Source organism: Zosterops lateralis (assembly GCF_965231275.1).
Source record: "Zosterops lateralis genome assembly, chromosome: 5".
In the NCBI taxonomy this organism is placed as follows: domain Eukaryota; kingdom Metazoa; phylum Chordata; class Aves; order Passeriformes; family Zosteropidae; genus Zosterops; species Zosterops lateralis.
Window position 1 is genome coordinate 49,344,661 of NC_139766.1, and position 9,412 is coordinate 49,354,072.

Here is a 9,412-nt window from a genome sequence, read left to right on the forward strand (position 1 = left end):
AGTGCACAAGCAAGCAGATGATACAAGAATTCAAAATTAATTCTATTCTCAGAGGATGCATAGACTAGGAGATAGCATCTGATTCTATCTGCAGAGGTGTAAATCCAGAGTAACACCTTGGCTAAAGTCTCCTTACCCTGAACTTGATTGCTTAATCCTGCAAATGATCAGAATTGGACTCTCCTGTGCCCAAGGCTAGGTTAAAGTAGCTGAAATATCCAGTTCTACTTCATGACATCTTTGTGATGCAACGGAAAGTATCTACCAATTTCCAGGTATTTATTATTTATAACTAATTCATTTACCAAATGTAATGACTCCTGATATTTTCTCCAAATGACTGATATTTTTAAAAGTTCAATCACCACATCATTTAGGAAAGCCTGCCCAATGCAGTTGTGACTTGTGTTGCAATTCTGTCATGATAGGGGGCATTCAGAAACTGCATACATTTAATTTGGGATTGCCAGGCAGCAGCTCAGAGCTGAGTTGAACTGATCTTGAGAAGATGCTTCTATTGCTGGGCTCTGACAAGATGGTCCTGCCTATTATCATTGCACCTTGCCCTTGCTCACATCGAAGCTGAAATGCATAACTACAAAGATGGGTAAATAAATGAATTATGGGTGTTTTAAGCAAATAATCATAGTTAATTACTTCAGCTACTGTTTTGAAAGTACCTTCTGAAAAATTTCAGGCATTATGCAAACAGTAGAAAATACCAACTTCTTAGCTATTGGTGTTGCAGTACATGAAAAAAAAATCTCCTGAAACTGTGTTTCCTTCTCTTAAGGAAGTAATTCAGTGGCTTCCCAATATCTGCAGATCAATGTAGTACCATTGGTGTAAATGTGTTTGTCTATAGTTCATACTGCTGTGACAGCCAGAGCCTTCCCTAGCCTTCTCATCAGTAAACACCTGAAATAAACATCCAGGAGTATCTTCCTTCCCATTTTCAGAACAGTAAGGCTGGCTCCTTTTAGTCCAAGATGGAAACTCAGTCCCAACTTTTAATGGATGAGCTGTAATACTAGCTTGAATCCTTGAATTCCAAGGAGCTCTTGGCTCAGCCAGCTCCTACATGGCTATCCCAAAACTACTGAGAAGGGGGACTGCTGTCTGTGGGTTTAAAAATCAAAAAATAATTTGCTGAGTCAGATCCTCTGGCCCACTGAATCCACACTGCAATGCTCCAGGGACACAAGGCAGCTTACAAAAAAATAAATTCAGCTTATGTGGCCAGCACAGAACTCCTGGGTGGTCACAAAACCAGCTACCAGAGTCATACCCGAGGCAACAAACAAAGGATTCAATCTCCACTTACTGCCACACGAGGAGAAGTCCAAGGTACCTGCAAGAGTTGTTGTTATGGCAAGAGTTCATTTGGACTAAGAGGTAAAAAGAGACGGCTGAGCTTGATCTCTAAAGCTGGATGGCTGGAAGCACCAGCTTTCTCAATTGCTTAGAGTAAAGGATTGAGTTGATAAATCAGAGCAGCTCTGATCGCTTTTAATCAACTGAATGAGGAGGAAAGAGGGGAGGTGGAGGCTTGGGAAGAAAAATATGTAAAGCTTAAAAAGTTCCAGCTGCTGTTCTCTAATGGAGTCTCGTTCCCCATCAACGGTGGAATGGCTAGGCCACCTGGTGGCAAATAGCAAACCAACAACCTTCGCAATTTCCAACCTACAATAAATGTCCAAAGGACCAGAGAGCTCTGGGAACTGTCAAATGCTGGGAGCTTTTCACACCCAGGTGGCTGCTATACAGCCACTGCTGAGAGACAGCAGCCAGCAAAGGCTGCCATCAGCCACTCCACAGGTGCAATGCAGAACAGCTGACCTGGTGTCTGGCCAATTTCTGCCAGACAGCTGCCTCCATCACCAAATCTTCCACCACAACCAGCCTCTCCCTCACCTCAGGATGGAGGCAAAGAAAAAAGCAGTCCAGGAGAAAGGAGCTGAATTTAGCTTGTAGTTTATGAAGAAGTAGTCAATGGCTCATTCCAGTGCACATTGGTGAAAAGTGGTGTCCTTCAAGGGTCCATACTGGGACCAGTACTGTTCAGTAGCTTCATCAGCAACATTGACAGGAGGGTTCAAGCACACCCACAGCAAATTTGCAGATGACACCACACTGAGTCCTGTGTTTGACACACCTGACGGACAAGACGCCATCCATATGGAGCTCGACAAGTTTGAGAAGTGGACAGCTGGGAATTTCACATGATTTAGGAAGACCAAGTGCAAGGTGCTGCATTTGGATCAGGGCAACTCCTGGTAGCAACACAGACTGAGGGATGAACAGATCGAGAGCAGCTCTGCCGAGAAGGTCTTGGTGCTGTTGGATGAAAAGCTGAACATAACCCAGAAATGTGCACTCATAGCCCAGAAAGCCAAACTTGTCCTGGGCTGTGTGGGCAGCAGGGTGAGGGAGGGGATTCTGCTGCTCTGCTCTGGTGAGGGCCTACCTGGAGTGCTGTGTCCAGCTCTGGAGTAAAGACATGGACCTGTTGGAGTGAGTTCAGCAGAGGGACACAAAAATTATCAGAATGCTGGAGCACCTCTCAAATGAGGAAAGACTGAGATTTGGGGTTGTTTGGCCTGTAGAAGGGATGGCTCTGTGGAGACCTTGTTGTGGCCCTTGAGTATTTAAAACAGCCCTATAAAAGGCTGGGGATAAACTTCTTACCAAGATCTGTTGTGATAGGATATGGGGTAATGGTTTTGAACTAAAAGACAGTAGGTTTACACTTGCTATAAGGAAGAAGTGTTTTACAATGAGGGTAAAACACTGGAACAAGCTCCCCAGAGAGGTGGTGGATGCTCCTTTCCAGGAAACACTTAAGCACTGATCTAGAAGAACACGTCCCTACTCATTGCAAGAGAGTTGGACTAGATGACCTCTAAAGATGACCTTCCAACACAAACCATTCAATGATTCTATGATTCTAAGTAGGAGCTTGACATGATGTTTGTTAAGAGTCTGAGTGAGGAGGTCTGTCCCCATGTGTAGCATCAGGTCTACACAGGTAAGTCAAGTGAGGCTCATGTGAAAGGCTGCGATTATACATTCCAGAGGGCTGTGCAGCCCTTTGACAGCTTGGAGAGATGGACAGAGAAGAAGCATCTGAAATTCAACAAAGGCAAATGCATGATCCTGCACCTGGAAAAGAATAACCCCATGCACCAGAACAGGCTGGGGGTTGATCTGTTGGAAAGAAGCTCTGCAGAGAAAGACCTGCATGTCCCTGGTGGAGAACAAGCCTTCCATGAGCCAGCAGTGTGTCCTTGTGGCTAAGAAGGCCATTGGTATACTGAGGTGCATTAGAAAAGCATTGCCAGATGGTCAAGGAATGTGATCCTGTCCCTCTACTCAGCCCTGGTGAGGCACATCTGGAGTTCTGTGTCCAGCTCTGGGCTCCTCAGCACAAGAGGGACATGGAGCTCCTGGAGTGGGTCCAGCAGAGACCACAAAGGCAATGAGAGGACTAGAGCATCTTTTATGAGGAAAGGCTGAGGGAGATGGGCCTGTTCAGCCTTGAAAGGAGACAATAAGAGAGGGGACCTCAGTGTTTGTGAGCATCTGGAGGGAGGGTGTCAGGGGGATGGAGCCAGGCTCTGCTCAGTGATGACAAGCAATAGGACACGAGGCAATGGGCAGAAACCAATGCACAGGAGGGTCCACTGAACATGAGGATGAATTTTTTTACTGTGCAGTTGACTGAGCACTGGAACAGATTTTCCAGAGAGATTGTGGAGTCTCCCTCACTGGAGATATTCAAGAACTGTCTGGATGCAATTCCTGTGATGTTTGCTCTAGGATGACCCTGCTTGAGCAGGGAGGTAGGACCAGATGAGCCACTGTGGTCCCTTCCAGCCTGACCCATTCAGTGATTCTGTTATCTGGAATTCATACTTCAACAAATATGCTACAATGTAGTTTTCATTTCTGTGTCTGCAAATTGTTTCTTCCAATAAATCTATTCACTAGAAGTATTGCAAAGTATCAAACATAAAAAGGGACTATATGGAAGATGCCAAACCTGTTGAATGTTTCTTCTCCAGAAGCACTTCTAAGCACTCATCTTTAATATCCAAGAATTTAGCTGAGCTGGACAGTGGTTTACTGCCAGAGGGCATTCACCAGATGGGTTCAGTGCAGGAAAAAAAAATTCTGATTGAAAATGTAGTAATCCTTAAATAAAGAACTGTCAGTTTTCTCCAGTTTTGCCCACTGTACCTTTAGTCTAAGCCTAGTGAAAACAAGTATGCAAGTCCAGCAGCTGCTGCTCTACTGAGCATTGCTTCTACCTGCTCTCTCTTTGCTGCTCTTGCCTCATTCCTTCACTGCATTCCCTGACAGTTTAAACTCACCAGACTTGTGACTCACATTTTAATCTTATCCAAGTCACAATGTTTATTTCACAGGATGTCCAATTAAACGTCAATTCAATCTGCTGTGTAGTTGTTTCCTTCCCCTCTGGTGATTAGTATAACCTGAATAACGTAGGAAATACAGGGGAAAAAAGGGCAGTAAACAACTCCAGTGACATCAAAAGACCGAGCTGAAACTTTTCACACAGAAGACAAAGGAGGAAGGTGATGCACAAGAATGTTAACATGGGTCATACTTTCTTATGTTCTGACTATGAAGAATGGAAAATCATGCTACTTTAGAGTGAGTTATGGGCCCCCTTTAAGCCTAGGGAAACAAGAGTAGGTGTGGGCTGTGCAAGCCACTCAAAGTGAGAGAAAATCTCTGTCCTCATTTTCCCTGTGCTTTGAAGTGCTGCTGCTGCCCTTCATCGAAGCCAGTGTGAGTACACCACCTCCTTGCATCATGCCTCCAATGCAGGTGCTGGAGCTCTGACATCTCACAGTGATGAAGCAGACCCCCACCTATCAGGTGCTGCACACTAATGTCCAGAAATCTTAAAAAACTACCAACCATCAGCTCACTGCTTGACTGAAGGGGAATCTTATCATGACAAAGACCTGCATACTTTCTTGTGGCTTTCTTTTCATCTCATTCAGCATGTCAAGGGCCACATGATGCAAATAAATGTAATTCTACTTCTTGTCTGCTCCAGAAGTAACCTTCTGCAGCATACCAGGCTTACACTGGAGGCTTGGAAATGGAGGTAGGGTTCTACATAAAACAAGGAGCTGCTTTTCAAAATAAGGAGAAAACTGATCTAAACTTTCAAATGTTACCTGGTCTTTGAAAAGTCACCAATGGAAAACCTCTTGGGAAACACCAAAATTTGGTGTAGCTGTGCAAGAATGGAGCTCAGAGTCACCTTTCTTCTCAACTTGTCCAGCTTCTAAGTCAAAGCCAGCTGGGAGCTGGATTACCAGTTACTCAGGGAAATACCCTGGTTTCGGGATGACACTTTGCTCACTAGAGGACACTCAACATAGATGAAAGCATGGGCAACTCTACTGGAGAGATCTCCACTCAACAGAAATGTTCAAAACAAAAAGTGCCACTGGTTCCTCACTCTACAGAAGCTTCATGTGTTAGTTCCCAAGGAGAGGCCATGCAGTGTCTCTGGCCTTTCTGTGTGTGCACCAGGACAAACTGTGAGCAGGAGCTCACAGGGGCAGCTATGGGGTGCTGGGGGTCCTGCAGAGCCAAGCAAAACTGTGCCAAGGACCCCAAGTCCACGGGCACATTGTGGGGCAGCTCTCTCAAGAAGCCAGATGTTCTCTGCAGTTTGCAAAGGGAGCAGTTTTGTGACTTAGGAAGAACTATTTCCATTTGAGCTCCTGCTGTGACAGTGCTCATTACTCTGAGACATGTATAAGTGGCAATACAAGTTGCTCCTCGCAAAACATGCCCTGTGCCTTTCCACTTTTTTTTTTTTTTTTTTAACCTATTAGAGGTTTGGCACTTGACTTTTTTTGGCAATAACATTGTAAATTTTTTTCCAAAGAAATCTTCAGTATGCCTTGCTGGGACTTTCTAAAAAATATAGATTAATTGTGATAATTAAATTTCCCTCTGAGTGATTTCTTTGATAAATGGGTCTAGTTAGGACTTTCAATTAAGCACCAAGCCCCGCTGTGAAGTCAGACTGAGCTTCATGTTGCAGGCATTTATTGCCTCATTTACACAGAGACAATCTGAATTATTTTACATTACAGTGTTTTCTTTATCTGTCTTTTTTACACAGGTATTAGAATTCCTATTAACCCTTCTATCAGGGAGCCAATTAAAAAGGTATGGTCAAGCAACTTTTAATTATTTTGTTATGATTTAAATAAACCTCCTGGAAGCAGGGCACTTAAAATCTTTCTTCTGTCCGTACTGCAATGCATAAACCTATTGGTTTGTTACTGCGCAGATTCTCACAGTCTCCAAGTAATAAAAAAGAAGAAATAATATAAAGTGGGGAAGAATAGAACTACCACAATGTTTTGATGAATGGTAGTAATATGCAACAATCCTGAGAACAGAAGCCTTTATGTTTTTGCATTGTCCAAAATTGTGAGTAAATGGTAACCATAGCATGGAGAATTTCAGTTATTAGGTGCGTTCTCCACCTTTAAGGTCACTGTGTTTTAAGATACATGCATGCACTCAAGCAGCATTGCATGGTCATTTTGAAAGTGAATTGAACTATTTAAGATACTCAGTTTCTACTTCTATTATGCAGTTGGGACTATTTATTTGTTTTTCTGGTCACTGGTACTGATGGCTACAGAAAAAACATCCATGTGACTGTCAATCACTGCTGTTAACCATGAAGATTGAAAGGACCACAGATTTAACAAAATCAAACCTCCAAACTGAACCAAAAGAAGGTGTATTTTTTAAAAAATGCAAAATCCACATCTAGACACAGGATTCACAGTCATTGATAATAAAGAAGTCTACTTGCCTTAGAAAATGGTTTTAAATTTTTATGAGTTTTCTGTAAAGCCATCCACAGCTGTGCTAGCTAAGTTGAAATTGCAAGGTTTAACAACTGGTGTGCTTTAAGATATATATCAGAAACTAATTGTCTGACATTAGAAAAAAATACGTTTTTCTCTTCTCCCACACTACCCAACAAAGTAATGTTTCTGTTTCTTTTATACTATGTAGCATGTCAGCATCTATGCAATGAGAGTGTATACATTTCTGAATATACTTTTGAGCTTGATTTTGATACAACCAGTGAAATTGGAATGATTTTCAACTGACAGTTAGTCACAGGCATATTTTAATTCATATCAAACTGAACCTTCTCCAGGAGGCAGAAGAATTTCCAGGGAATCTCCACAATCTAAAGAAATCATTCTGCCTGTCCATATATGAATTTAATCACAGTCAGATCTCATATTATCTATACAAAGTAATAAATGAGTTATGAATACCCAGAGTTTAAATAAATGACAGAAATTTCAATGCAATTAATGTAAACAAAGATAACAGACTCACTGATGAGAAATTAGGGTCTGTAGATTATTGAGGTATGACAGTAAATTCACATGTCAGCCACCGCCCCTTTTCTTTTCTCCAACATAAACCACCAAACCCCATGCTTCTAATGCAGATTTGTTATGCTCTAGCATATCTAATTTCTTAAACTGAGAAGACAAAGATGACTGATACAAAATAACATAAGTATACATTTTAAAAATCCAAATGCTATTTTAAATGCAAGTTTAAACGATAACACTATGCGGTTAATATTTATCTGGCATCCTCTGTCTTTGAGGCATATTTCATCATATAAGACTGGGCTGTGAAAGCAGTTCATGGGAATGATGTGCATGACTCCTTTTGCTAATGGGAGCTGGTGGCACAGAACAATCTAGCTGTTAGTGCTCTGAGGAGAAGGGAACTTGAATAGCAGGGGCTTGGAGAGCAAAATAAAAAGAAAGCTGCTAAGGGCATTTGAAAATACACTCACTATTCTTTTCCCTCCTAAGCACTGCTGCAGTAAACAACAGCTTCAAGACTCTTCTTTAAATAAGTGACATGAAAATGAAAAGAGCACGACTTTGTATCAACAGCCATTCAAAATGCATCCAGGATCCCAAACCAACCTTGCGGATAGGAAAGGCTTGCAGGGGGAGGGTGCTGCTAGGATGGTTGCTTGGGCTTGCTTCTTTCTTTGCTGGCCAGTGGTTTAAAGAAATTATCCCTGATGGGAGCATTCTGCCTCAAAAACAGGGATGCTGAGTTTCCTATGGGGACTGTATTTGGGGCCAGATTTTAAAAATAAAACTGCCTAAAGTTAGGCTCCCAAATCCATGTAAAGTGCTAAAAAAATACCCTGGTTTTCAAAAGAATCAAACATCTACAGTCTCCAGATCAAGGTCCTGACCCAGGAAAGCAGATGAATATTCTCCCCAACCCCCCGCCCCGAGGCAACGTGATTGCTCAAGCATTTAAGGCTGAAGTGCTTAAGTGCTCCCCTAGGTAGGGGTTAGAGAACTTAAACATGGGGGGAGAATCGACTGGGCATCATCCACCCTTTTAGATCTTGGCCAGAGGGAAGTTTTTAATTCGATTGGTTTTTTATCACTTTGCCTGTGTAGAATTTCCCAACCAAGCCACATGCAGCAAAGTGCTTTTTAAACACATTGCAAACCTTGGTCCCAAACCATGCCACGACAATTTCCTTTGGGAGGTGAGATAGAAATACACAAATTGTTGTATGGCTGTGTACTATCCCTAAAGTCAGGACAAATGTACACCACTCTGGAGAGCAGCTTCTTTCAAAGACTAAGCTAACAGTAAACTCTTTCTGATTATTAGACAGGACTAGAAGGACATGGGACATTAAAAAAGGCCAACGAGCATCATGCATCACACAGCCCTTTCCTAAATGCTGTGATACAGATCTGTTAGTGAGTGAAAAGATGGCTCAAAGTACTGGACCATGACACAGAAAACCTGACTCAAGCCCCACTTCCAGAAGAAATAAATACGACCTTAGGCAAGTCCCTGACTATTCTCTTCCTAAACTGTAAAAGGGCAACGTACTTTTCTGCCTTTGGAGTGAAGGGAGACTAAAATCCATTAGTGATTGTGAGGTGCCCAGATACTAGATTCTTAAGTGCTTAGAAACATCAGGAGAGAAATTTTCCAAAGAGACATTATTGAACAGATCTGTGCATGCTTTTTGGTACTATCTGTCATAATGTGTGTATCTTTATTCCTGATGTTTTATTTATCACAAAGTATTAAAGGTTGGGTTTCTTTACCAGTGGATTGACTTGGAGGAGTTCCACAGGGAAAGGAAATGTTTTCCATGTTATAAGACTAATAACATAAGGCAGAAAAGAAGAACCTTATGTTGCTATTTGATTGAGACAATAAATAAATGCTTTCACTTTGGCCCATAGCATGCCATCTAACTACTATGTTCTTACGCCTGTTCAGTCTCATTAACTGCCTTGCTTTTCACCTATTGTGC